The sequence below is a fragment of the Homalodisca vitripennis genome, chromosome X, assembly GCF_021130785.1.
Source record: "Homalodisca vitripennis isolate AUS2020 chromosome X, UT_GWSS_2.1, whole genome shotgun sequence".
In the NCBI taxonomy this organism is placed as follows: Eukaryota; Metazoa; Arthropoda; class Insecta; order Hemiptera; family Cicadellidae; genus Homalodisca; species Homalodisca vitripennis.
Window position 1 is genome coordinate 118,069,077 of NC_060215.1, and position 12,985 is coordinate 118,082,061.

General features: G+C 36.0%; 1 long non-coding RNA gene across 1 annotated transcript; it reads left to right on the plus strand.

Annotated features, from left to right (window-relative positions):
* The first annotated feature begins 4,826 nt into the window (after positions 1-4,826).
* On the plus strand, positions 4,827-12,568 carry LOC124368581. Its single transcript, XR_006922967.1, has 3 exons — positions 4,827-4,878; positions 7,934-8,011; positions 12,525-12,568. It is a non-coding gene; the product is annotated as an uncharacterized LOC124368581 (long non-coding RNA).
* The last annotated feature ends 417 nt before the right edge of the window (positions 12,569-12,985 follow it).

A 12,985-nucleotide genomic window follows, 5' to 3' on the forward strand; every position in this document is an offset into this window, starting at 1 on the left:
GTTTTTCTAGGTGATCAATAATTTGGTCAACAAGAGAAATCACTGCGTCACCTGTTGAATGATTCTGTCTAAATCCAAACTGATTTGGGATCAGTACATTGTGGCGCTCTTAAAAGGCAGACAAACGAGAACAAACGAGCCTCTCCAGCACCTTAGATAAAGTAGGCAAGAGAGAGACACCGGTCTGTAGCTGTCCACAGATTCCCGATCACCTTTCTTAAAAACTGCGCAACTTAACTATTTTGAAACAATTTGGGAAAACACCATCTGCATTTGATTCATTGAACAGAATACCCATTGGATTTAGAAAACAACCATAAAATTGCTTCAACAACCAAGCGGAAATTTCGTCAACACCCGAAGACTTTTTGGTTTTCATTGATAAGGTGCTTTTTTTCTATCTCATCCTGTATGATTGGCGTAAAAGAGAAAGATTGAGGGACTACTCTTCCACGTGAACAGCTTCCAATATCCAAACGCAAGCTATCAATTGGTTGCACATCACAGAAGACTGAATTAAATATCTTAGCAACTTCCTCAGGTGAATCAACCTCAACTCCTCCATTCAGCAAAGCAATATTTTCATATGGTCTCGTGCCTCTCGTTTCACATTTGATAATTTCCCAAACTGTCTTTTGTTTGTTGTCTCTATCAGAGATTTCTTTAGATGTTAGTAACCGTTTACGGGAGCTTACAATATTTTTCAGAATAGTACGACGCCGATTGAGAAAGTCTGTCAAATCTGGATCACCAAAATCCCTAACCAAAATTGACAGATCTTCGTTTTTGGACGCCATCTCCATAATTTTGTAATAAAACTCAAAAGTTGCATTGTATTTTGTTTGAGGCCTCGACTCTTTAATCGGGAAGGAGACTGAAAAAGCTTTATTAATTAAGCTCATGAATGTTTCAAACCTTGAATTCACTTCCTCCAATGTTGATAAAATGGACCAATACGTTGAAGACATAATGGCCTTGAAATTTTGAATTTGGTTCTTGGAGAACATTCCCTTTAGAATAGAACCTTTTCCAACCTCTGACATTTTGTGAGATAAACAATTTGAGAATGATGGTCGGACAATCCATTAAATGTTATCTCACAGCGGATGTTACTTTGAACATATGTAAAAAATACCTAATAAACTAATAAATACGGAAAACTATTCAAATCCGATAACATAAGTCCATCTTTGATCATTGATGTCGGAAGCGCTGCGGGATCCCAGGTCGATGTTGCTGTCGGTTTGCCCTCCACCGATGCACGGCCGCAGTCCTCAGTTGCCGCCGCCACGTCCATGCTCTGGCACCTCTCACCGGTCAGCTCAGTTGCAGAGATTTGCTGTGTTTCAGGAGCCAGCTGCAATGTGTCCTCTGTCGAAGATGAAGCGATCTCATGGGTAGGAACGTAGTTTTGACGATTTACATTATTTATGGACTTCGGTATTTCTCTGCATAATATACTTTTGCCAAGGCCAATTAAGTTGTTGGCCATGTCGGGTAAATAATACATTTCTACTGAAAGTACTAACGTCCACAATTAGGTACTCTTTCTTGTTTTATTATTATTAATTTTTCATTAATTCTTTTAATTTCTCTATTAGTCCTTTAGGAGGGAGATAATGTCGGTGAAATAAATTTACCACTACGAAATGTCTAGGTTTATTCGTCTTCACAAACCGAGTGAGTTGTTCCACCACGGAGTTCGCTGGTGACCTGCTATTTTCGTTAACACACCGAAGAACACAATATCAAAGTTAACATTGTGTTTGAAGTCGAATACAAAATAACGGTCACTAACAAAGACGAGTTTTAAGAAAATTATCAAGCCGAAGTTTATTAACCAAGTAAAAGAACAACTCTTACCTGAAATGGACGGATTCCACGCCAAGGGATCTCGCTGGACCTTACACGGGATCCTCCACCTCAAGATTAGGATAAAATTCTATATACCGATCAGAGGGTTTATCTACATTGGGTTACCTAAAAAGATTATAGTTAAACATGCAGTGGTAAATTTAAAGAACGCTGAACACAAATGTTTCGTGTAGTCGATCTTTGCCGCACAGCACCCCATGGACCAGCAAGCCTGAGCGACTCCATCATTACCAACCATTTGAGCATGAACTTGACGTATATATATATATATATATATATATATATATATATATATATATATATATATATATATATATGTGTGTGTGTGTGTGTGTGTGTGTGTGTGTGTGTGTGTGTGTGTGTGTGTGTGTGTGTGTGTGTGTGTGGATAGTATTACTTTCCCTGTCCTAGATGTGTACACAAGCTAGGAAAAAGTTTGAGAAAGATTTCTTCAAGCTCAAGAACAACAGCGACTTTGGCAAGACGATCGAGAATATTCGCAACGGAGTGGATACTCGACTAGCTACGAAAAATGAACGGGTTGATAAGTGGATGGCACAACAATGTAAGAGCAGAATGATTCATCAAACAGTTGGGGGCTGCTCACATGAGCAAAACTAAACAGTTGTTCAACAAAGCCATTTACGTTGGCACAAGCATTTTGGACGTATCCTAGTCCCTCATGTTTGACTCACGTCATCAAGAGGTGGTACTTTGAAAAAAGGTCAACTCCAATACACGGACACTGACTCGCTCACGCACCATATCAAGACGGCTGACTGGTACGGCAACGTCAAAGTCATGATTGATCTGTTCGACACCAGCGATTACCCTCAGCCAAACATTTACAACATGACCCGAGTCAACAAGAAAGTGTTGGGGAAAATACAAGACAAACTCAACGTCATAATCATGTACGGTCTTTGGTCAAAAATTTACAATCGTCCATTTGTATTTTTTTGTATTGTATTGTATATATATATATATATATATATATATATATATATATATATATATATATATATATTGTAATTTCTGTATTCATCATAAAACCTTATTCATGTTAGAACTACTCAGTATATATATATATATATATATATATATATATATATATATATACACACACACACACACACATATACCTGTACGTTCTTAAAGTAAAGGACTTTTTGTAAGGGAGGGCTACAAGGGATTTGGATTGGTAACTTGTCTCTCTACAATTTTATTCTGGAAGATATTTTAGAAACGACCCGAGACTTTTTACAAAAATAATTATATGTTTTAATAATAACTAGTTTGAAATGCCCTTAATTCCTATTATAGAATGTCCTTTAGTTCTGACATTAAACATACAACCACTACTGGTTACGTCAAATTAAATTTAATAGTATTTAATAAATAATCAAGAAGTTTACCTATATAATTAAAATAGTAAAATTTTAAATACGTAAATAGTGGTTAAACATTTTAAAAATTGTTAAAAACTTTACAACACAATAAAAATGTTAAAACATAACTAAGGACGTTTAAATATGTCAGCCCCTTAACACTGTGGCTTATGGTCCGCAAACTCAGCAACGCCGTATATAATATTACAGATAGATAATATTAACGTTGAGTGTCATTTCATATGTATATGTATGTTTACATATGAATTTATTTATATAGTATAATTAATATATTGGTTACATTAATCTATTGACATTACTTTATACCGTTCACGCTGTACGAAATTACTCATACATTATGCATATAATTTTTATTTGGTAAAAATAATCAATCCAGCCAATCTAATATTTTGTTGGTGATGTTAAGGATTTTTTTTTATTTAAATATTTTAAATAAATAAATTCTCACTTCTAACTGAAAGGCTGTGTGTTACTAAATTTTATCGATGGCGGAATCGATTTTTTTGTTGGAATCTTGTCACCACCTGTTTTATAGATTGTCGTTGTTTAGAGGCAACGCGCTGCGATGTTATTCTGTCAACTAGTAACAGGTTGTGGCAAAGTGTTATCTCAGCAACTGTTTCTGACTGACCGCTGAGAAGTGTTCTGTCTGTTCACTGTGCAACTCTGTTTTAACGTTTTTCCAGTTGCTGTTGCTTATGGATCAATTTTGAATTAATAAAACTTGGACCATTAATATTTGACTTTGTTACCATCATAATGTATTCAAACTTCATTATCATTAAATCTGCTTAGTATCGTTATCATAATTTATTTTGAGACAGTTTAAAAAGTAAAGTAAAGAATGTCTTATTTTACCAGGCGAAGTTAGGGCTAAGAAGCCCTCTCTAACACTTAACCTGGGGACCAACGGCTTAAAGGTGACTTCCGAACCACCACCAATGGCCGGGCAGGCGGGCCGCTTGCAAGGACAGGATCGCTCAGCGGTCACCTGTCCAAGCAGCAGCCACGCTCGGCGTTGCTTGATCTGGTTATCTTGCGATAACCGCCGTACCCACTACACTGCGCCATTGGCATGTTAAGGCATGATTGGGTATAAGTTAAAAACAAAATTTCAAGAATTAATCTCACGTTACTCATAAAAGTTATTTATGATTTTTATCATTTATAATAAATTTAAATTTAAACATAAAATTTTATTGGACCAATTAATAAAACTTTAAACCAAACTGCTGTTAACGAACTGTAGATGGATTTCTGGCAATGAAACAATAATGGTCATACTAAAACTCTATTCGTTATATCCCCGTTACTCAAACAACAGCTGAAGAGTAATGAGTATGTTACTTTTGACTGTATTCAGCTCAACAAGCAAACCGTTGCCGTCAACGAAAAGAATGAAATCATTGTTCGTTGTCATCCTGTTGTCCAAACAACTGGGAATTCTTGCAACATGTTACAGGGACAACTGTTGCACGCTGCAACTCAGTTGTTATCCTGTTACGTCAAATGCCGCCCATCACTGCCTGGTATTAAAAATCACTCACTCAGGTAAAAGTTCCTTCTTATTCAGCTGTACTCTAACTTCAAGACTGTAAGTATAAATACACAATACTAGTATTATAAGGAAATACATCATAATGATGTATGTATTTACCTTTCATATCACTTCATTTATTTTTATCAAGTATTGTTTGAAAGATAGGAGTAATACTTATTATTAATCTTAACGAAGGGTTGGTTCCATTACACGCCCATAGTTCATAATTGCATTACTCAAGCTTATAATAGTATACTATAAAAAACTAATATACAAATTCTTTGAAAAATGCCATGTTACAGTATTACTCTAAACATTACCTCTTGTATTAAATTTCATTAGAACTTTATAAAAATTGCCCAGAAAGATATAGGCTAGCCTATATGAACAATTGTACTAGGCCAGGCCTCTACTCTAAAGCCTACAACAAATTTTACTAGGCTATTTTCGTTTCTTATAAAAGAGATTTTCTTATGTAGCCTATAATAGTATACTATAGAAAACTAATATACAAATTCTTTGAAAAATGCCATGTTACAGTTTTACTCTAAAGATTACCTCTTGTATTAAATTTCATTAGAACTTTATAAAAATTACCCAGAAAGATATAGGCTAGCCTATATGAACAATTGTACTAGATCAGGCCTCTATTTACTCTAAAGCCTACAACAAATTTACTAGGCTACTTTCGTTTCTTATAAAAGAGATTTTCTTATGTAGCCTACTCTAGATAAAACATCAAGGATAATGTTTACATTAGCCAAATTAGCTGTAATGATCTAAAACCACTTTGATCCATTTCTTAACGTAGTATATTTTCATTTCCAGAAACAAGTTTTAGGTAGTCGCTATCTATATATTGCACAATAACTGATAATATGTTTTTTAGGAAATTTAGATCATATCCTAAATAGTCCATCAGTCTAGGGGACCAAGGTCAATCAGGATTTCTAGGTGGGGCAATAATAAGTTAAGGAGGATTTGGCATTGGTGGAGAAGATAATCAGGATACCAACATTAATGCGTAAGAAATTTAATAAAAGTAATAGAAAATGTATAGGTCAGAGAAGGCTACCAACTGTGTATGAGGATAATTTAAAACTATTCCTCTTTTTCGTAATTTTTGCAAAAGTTCCTACTTCTATCGTGAAGTTTGATCGTCTATTTTTCATCTATTCTCTTGGTCTTGTTTGCCAATAGGCAACTTCATCTAAAACCCATCCGTCAAGACATGTGAAAAAGGGAGTTAGGTTTAAGCAATAGGACAGTGGTCGACTGGTATTCTTTTACCAGAGAGGTGTTCATACACCATATGATGGAAGTCCAAAAAACTTGGCGGCCCTATTTCTGTTGTGCAAATTGATGAGGCAAACTTCGGCAAGAGGAATTATGACCTTGGACGTTGCATCAAGGGACAGTGGATGTTTGTATTGACCATTCTACGGCAAAATCCTTCTTCGTTCCTGTGGATTCGAGAGACTCTACGACATGCTGGCAATAATCGAGGAGTGGATTCTTCCTGGGACAACTGTAATCAGTGACTAATGTAAGGCCTGACTATTTGTTTCAAGAGGACAACCGACGTTTGCATGTAGCTCATTTGGTAAATTTCAAAGATACACATAATAGTGCTTACAGCAACACCGTTGAGCCAGCTTAGAGAGGTACGGGCTGCTACTCCCTGGTACGGAGTTTGGATAAAACACATTTTATTGGATATCTTAACTAATTCCAATTCAAGCAAAGTTAAGAACCACTGGACCGACTTCATAACTTTTTCAGAGCAGCCGCCAAGTTTTATTTTACTTTTCATTAGATATTCTAAGTTGGCCATTATTTTTATTTATTTATATTTATTTTATTAAGAGTTTATTTTTCTTATCCTCAGTTATATTTATATTTTTATTTAATTTTGATTATTTTGTTGTTTCTTATGTAGGCCAGTTGGCCTCCGGGTAAGCGTGGCAGTCATGCAGTAAGGTTAAGTGAGTTTTTGTTTTTTTTTTTCACATGGATGGATAAACTTTTTGTAGGGTGTAAACAAGCGCTCATGAAAATCTGAGCTTGAATTTATGTACCGTATCGAGGGGTATTTTTCTTTTCCGCCAGAAGTGAGGGGGTGCCACCATAGCCTGCACTGATGGTCAGAGGCATTTCAGATATGTATTTTTTCAACGTTAGATCACATTGAACGATCTGAAACATGATTTGAGGTAGCAGTGAGATGTGAGGTTAGGGGATTTTCTGTTATTTTTTTTCTTAATTAACACAAATAAAAATATTTGCTTTATGCAAACGAAATATCTGTCTTGGCGTCTATTAAATATTTGTGGTGTCTTGATTTTAATACATATTTAAATTTTTATTTAGGCTTTCCTCCCTTTTATATCCACTGTACTATTCTCCTATATATTCAATGTTTTATTTTAAGTTGATATTTTAACAAATACAGTGAAATGGCTAAAGTAAACAATTACCAAAATTAATATCTGCCTCAGCTTCAATATTTTTCATAGCACACATAATTAATTTATTTATTATTCGTAAACTTTTTGAGCCCTTGATGTATTAGCCTATATACCCAAATTAGTCTTTCAACAATGAGCATGGTTTAAGAATAAATAAATCAACAATGTGAGGTGTCTTAAATATTGTAGAATATTCACTTCTCTCCTTTATGCGAAAACAATCGGTCTTGTAGATGATGTATGAATTAAGTGAGGCGCTTGATTGATCAAGAGATTTAATTAGATATTTTCAATCTTATTTGACTAATTTTTCTCAGTATTTATCTGTCCAAGCCAAATCATTAACTAATTTCTGTAACTACAAGTGTATCACATAAATGACTTGCCAACTAATAAGCTCCAACTACTAAGAATCTGTTATGTACGCTAATCATACTTGTGTCAAACACAGATTTCAGTGAGCTCGAGTAAGATGTTAAGACTGCCTACAACGTAAATCTAATATACTGTTAAACCATAAGTCAGCAGATGACTGTGGATACCCAATATGTGCATTATTTTGTGTTCCTGCAAATATATTAAACACTTTTGTTATAATTAGGAATTTATACAAATACATGTTAATGTTAAATGTGTTTTAGATTTTCCAGTTGAATCCAGGAACTGTATTCTTCCTGGAATATAATTTCTTCAAAATGGAAACAGGAAGGAGTGCAGAAGTGAGTTAAATTTACCATTATTATCATTAAATATTTAACAACTTTTGGCTTATCAATCGACCAATCAATCATTCTTTATTACAATATCATCAAGACATGTGATAGAGTCAAGGTACAAAATTAGTGATTCAAACTAAAGGCTTCAAATGTTCATGTTGTCCTGATGCAGTTGGTGTTTTCTATAAATTCTTGAAGAGTGTAGACAGGTCTCTCAAGCAGCCACCTCTTAAGTTCCTTCTTCAGCTCCAGTCCTGTCAGGCTTCCCAGGGTTGGCGGGAGCAGGTTTTTCAGTCTTCGGCCAGCATATGTTGGTGTTTTCTCCTTAAGGGATGTGCGATGTATTGGCAGGATGCATTGTGACGCATGCCCGGTTTTCATAGGAGTGGAGGTCTCTTCCTGTAGGGACATTTGTTCTGTCGACGTGCAGTATGACTTCCTGTATGTAGAGAACCACCACAGTCATATTCCTAGTGTTTCGAATGCTTTTCGGCAGGACTCCTGCGGCCCAAGGTCTGCAAGAGCCCTTATTGCTTTTTTTTGAAGGATAAGTATTCGGCTGACATTAGCAGCTGATGTTCCTCCCCATATAATGAGGCCATATCTGATATGGGCTTCTATTAGTGCATAATATGCTGTTTTTCTGCTTGAGGGCCATCAATTTGTTTGATCCTTTGCACAACGTAAATACCTGAGCTGATCTTTGTGCACATGCTGTCTACGTGGTGATTTCAGGAAAGCTTATCATCCAAGGTTAGCCCGAGAAATTTCATATGTCTTTCCATCAGTACGCCTGGGGTCTCAAGAATTTCTTCTCTCTTCCTGCTGAAATTCATCTGGGATGTCTTGGAGGGGTTTACTGCTAGGTCATTTGCTTTACAGTATTGAAATGCTTTATTCAGAGCGGTTGCTGTGTCTGTGTAAAGATCATTTGCACTGGTGTTTTTGAGCAATTTCGTTGTATCGTCTGCATACATTACTGTCATTGTATTCGGGTTCTGAATATAGCTAGCAAAATCGTTTGTCAGCAGTATGAATAAGACTGGTCCCAGGACGGATCCTTGGGGCACACCACGTGTCACTGGCAATGCGTTGGAGCGGTGCTTGCTCGTGACACGGTTCTTGGTTTGTTGCAATTCTGTGACCTGCGTTCGCCCTTTCAGGTAGCTTATGAACCAGCTTTTTGACAAATGTCTTACTCCAAGGCCTTCTAGTTTTTCTGAGATTAATTCATGTCCTAGGCAGTCGAAGGCCTTGCTGTAGTCTAGAAATACAGCTGTGACAAAATTTCCTTTGTCAATTTGTTTTACAAGAAACTCTACCAGGCTCACTATGGCAGAGGTCGTTGACCTACCTCTTAAAAATCCGTGTTGGCTTTCTGTTACAAGATGTTGGTGGTTGAGGTGGCTCATAAGTCTTCTCAGTGCTATTTTTTCGATTATTTTGGAGAATGTTGATATCAAAGAGATCGGTCTATAGTTTTGGGTTTCTGTCGTTTCTCCTTTTTTGTGCAGAGGGTATACTTTGCTTATTTTCAGGTCTGAGGGAAAGTGACCATTTTGAAAGGATTTATTTATTATGCCTGCCAGGGGGCTGTCAATTCATGTTCGAGGTGTTTCACCATCTTTGATGAGTAGTCATCAACACCACTTAAGGATTTGGATTTTAGGGAGTCTTTTTTTTTGTAACAGAGGGCCAGGTTTACTAGGCCTGGTAGTTGCCTCTCAGCCATCCGGCTTATTGTGCACCCTCTCCCAGGTTTAAGCTGTATCAAATCCCAGGCCTTTACAAAACCATGAGATCTTCTGTACAATGCTTTCCTGTTCCAACCCCTCTTCCGTATGCATAAGAACACCTAGGGATCTTGAGCGTTTGCTCTGTAATGCCGGACATTCAAATATGACGTGCTTGGCTGTTTCGTCAGCCTCGCCACATTTACTGCACAGTGTTTCCTGAACTGGATGGAATACCTATTCTGTTCAGGTGACTTCGGAATATCCAATGACCTGTAATAAAACCAGTCACCTTTCGGATCTCCGTTCTACTCATTCTAAGGGCATCTGCTGCAATGTTCCTTGATGGTCCCTTGAGCATCCGCTTTGCTTGTACGTTCCCCTCAGTATTTCTCCAATGTTGTAGGTGTTTGTTAGCCATCCACTTGGTAACTGATCTACGTGCTAAGTTATATGAGACCCCACACGTTGGTTCAGGACCGGTAAGAGGACAGTTGGCTCCCAAGTTAGTGCAACTGTCTCCCCTTCATTTCCTGTGATTCCTCTATGTCCAGGCACCCAAGTTAGAATAACTTTATTGGTTTTCACCAGCAATTTCATGACCTTATGGCATTCCCAGACTGTCTTCGAATTACAGTCATGGTTGGCCAAGGCCTGCAGAGCAGCCCTGCTGTCCAAGTTAATGTAGATGGTTTTGCCTTTGTAGCCCCCTTCCACATTAACTCTTGCACATTCTGCAAGGGCTGTAACTTCAGCCTGAAAGACAGTTGCCAGTTTACCTAGGCTAAAGCTTAAGTTAACCCTGGGTCTGGCTCCCCAGACCCCTGCCCCAGTACCCTTCAGAGTCTTTGACCCGTCCATGTACCAGGTATTTTAGGGAGTCAATTATATCTTCCACTTCTTTAGGGGTGGTTCTACTCAAAAGGAGCTCTTGATGGGTGTTTCCTAATGTTTGTAGGTTGATCATATCATTGACTTTCTCTGGTAAGTCCGAGTGTTGTTGAAGGGTGGTTTCAGCTATCCGGGTGAAGAATTTGTTCAGGTGTTCAGCCACCTCTGCGGGATCACTGGTCATTTGATTGTTGATTTTCAGCTGTATTTTTGTATTCCTTTCTTTTTTCCCTCTTCTTTCTGAGTTTATTATCTGCCATAAGGCTTTAGATTTGTTGTCGGACTGTTCGATGAATTCAGCTGTTGAAGTTTGTCTTAGGTTTCTCAGTTTCAGATCATATTACTTCAGATCTTACTTTTTTGAAATGTTATAACAGTTTAACTTATGGGGTAACCTGATAGAAGTGTGTCACATTCATTAATGACACACTCTATCATATCAATGTAGTCATGCATTGATCTCAAGCTTACATATGGCGCAAACCAATGAACTCCTTCAACAATTTCTATATGCATTGAACATGTTTTCAACCCTCAAATTTTCTTAGAAATTCTCTCATGAAATTCTTTCTTTCTTGGACGTATATGTCTTTATAGAGTCTGGTTTGTTAAAAACTAAAAGACACAAATACTATGCAGTATTTGAATTACAATAGCTGTCACCCCACTTATGTAAAAAAAAGTATTCCGAAGAGTCTTTCAACTCGTGCGTAAAATCTTCGCAGTAATGAGGATGATTTTATTAATTATATCAATAAATTAACTTGTGGTTTTAGAAAATTAGGATATCCCGATAAAGTTATCAAGAGCAATTTGAGTCAACCATCAAACAAAAATAATAATCCTTTTCCCCAAAACGATCCGAAATTCATAACAAAATTTTATCCTGCCTTCACAAAATCAACTCAATCATGAGGACAGCCTTTAACCTACTTCAAAATTCTCAAGAAACTAAAGACTTATTTTCAAAATCTCCAAGAGTTGTATTCAAAAAGCCCACCAACATTAAACAGATTTTGGTCTGTACTGATCCTGTAAAAAAGGTAAATAAGGAATCACAGTCCTTTGGTTGTAAACCTTGCCAAAAACCTCGTTGTGGAACCTGTAAGATCATGTCTACAAGTCAAAATTTCAAAAGTAATGAAACGAATCATGTATATCCTATCAAAGGAACTATCAACTGTGACACTAAAATCCTTATTTACCAATATAACTGTAAATTTTTTGAAAAACAGTTATGCATACGAGTAACTGGCCATCGATTTGACATTGTCCATAGTGATATAGAAAAACCTTCAGCCAGTCACGCTATCAATGTCCATAAACAAAATCATATAGAAAATTCTTACACCATCAAAGGCATAAATAAGATCCCTGAAAATTCAAACAAAAGCCTTAATAGATTGAAATTGAAACAAAGTGAAACTGCACACCAATTGGTACTTCAGACAAGACATCCAAGGAGTCTAAAGATAAATTTATTTTTCGTCTACTTATTCACACACATCATGTCATGGACCATCAGCTGCTGATCTACTGTATTTATTTATAATGTTTTTTTTTCTTGTTTGAGTTCTTACCAATTTTTATGTCACAATTTATGTAAATATTTATACTGTTATATATATATATAAGTTATATTTATCTGAAGAAGTGTACCTAGATACACGAAAATTTATAAATGTTTTGAACCAATATACCGTGGTTTATTTGTTAGAAGAGAATAACCTGTTTCTGTATATATATATATATATATATATATATATATATATATATATATACACACTTTTTTATTATATATATATATATATAATATTATATATACCTTTATGTCTTTACCTTAATGTAGTTATTAATATTGCATGTTTTTACTTAATATTGTATTTTTTCAGAACTCTTGGGGAGGATATCAAGCTGCAGGCGACAACTATGGGCAGGTCTGGATATAAGTATACTCTTAATTATAGTAGTTGAATAAATGAATGAATTAGTTTATTTCCATTGTGATTTTTCTATATACACCAGAACAGAAAATATATACACGATATACACATACATTACAATACACGATCATTAACAGATTTTGGGATAAATGATAAATTTTTTACCAAGCAGGAGTGATTGTGTTTATATAAATATTGGGCTGTGCATTGAGATAAGATTGTCTAAGCCCTGAAAATGAATGTGTTACATGACAACAACTATCTACTGTATAAAATGTTTTTGCTCCCATGGGGCCATATATTGTATACTGGTATTGCACTGCAATCAGCTAGTGTAAACTTTGAGCACAGAATGTGAACTCTAAATCAATCTTCTTAATTAATTTATAATTACTAAAAAATAGTGTCAG